General features: G+C 44.7%; 1 non-coding gene across 1 annotated transcript; it reads left to right on the top strand.

The window, feature by feature from the left end:
- Positions 1–364: 364 nt before the first annotated feature.
- On the top strand, positions 365–471 carry LOC141694173 (small nucleolar RNA R71). The gene has a single exon (XR_012563499.1). It is a non-coding gene; the product is annotated as a small nucleolar RNA R71 (small nucleolar RNA).
- Positions 472–917: the final 446 nt, after the last annotated feature.

Consider the following 917-nt stretch of genomic DNA (forward strand, 5'->3'; position numbering starts at 1 on the left):
CACATACTGAACAGATTCGTTGACAAGAGAACACTGATCCGTAGCATGAGAACCTGCACAAAGCTCACAAACCATAGCTATTTGATTAACTCCATACGTAGCCAGAGAATCAACCTTCATTGATAGCGCTTGGAGCTAGGCTGCAATAGCGGTGGCTGCATCAACTTCCAGAATACCTGCGACCTTGCCTGACATCATCCTCTGAGTTGGGTTTTGATGCTCGTTTGCAGCCATTGTCTCTATAAGATTATACGCCTCAGTATAGCTTTTAGCCCATAAGGCTCCTCCAGTTGCTGCATCGAGCATGGGCCGAGATTGGGCCCCCAAACCATTATAAAAACCAGTAATTACCATCCAATCCGGCATTCCATGATGTGGACATTTTCTCAACATTTCCTTGTAGCGTTCCCAAGCCTCGCACATAGATTCTGTAGGTTGCTGCGCAAACTGAGTAAGAGCACTCCTCATAGCAGCAGTCTTTGCCATTGGATAAAACTTCACCATAAAATTTTGCGCAAGATCTTGCCATGTAGTGATGGACCCAGCTGGTTCAGAATGTAACCAGTCTTTAGCCTTATCCCTCAGTGAGAATGGGAAAAGCCTCAACTTGATAGCCTCATCAGTCACGCCATTATACTTAAAAGTGCTGCAGATCTCGACAAAATTCCTTATGTGCATGTTGGGGTCTTCAGTTGCCGCTCCTCCAAAAGAAACAGAATTCTGCACCATCTGAATAGTGCCCGGCTTGATTTCAAAGGTGTTAGCTTGAATAGCCGGATGAAGGATGCTTGACTGAATGTCATCAATTTTAGGCCGAGAAAAATCCATAAGAGCTGGATCAGCTTGAACAATACGATCTCCCATGTTTACTGGTTCTTTCTGCTCAGTTCCTGAATCCGAATCCTCAAAATCTAACT

This window comes from Apium graveolens, chromosome 10 (genome assembly GCF_009905375.1).
Source record: "Apium graveolens cultivar Ventura chromosome 10, ASM990537v1, whole genome shotgun sequence".
In the NCBI taxonomy this organism is placed as follows: Eukaryota; Viridiplantae; Streptophyta; class Magnoliopsida; order Apiales; family Apiaceae; genus Apium; species Apium graveolens.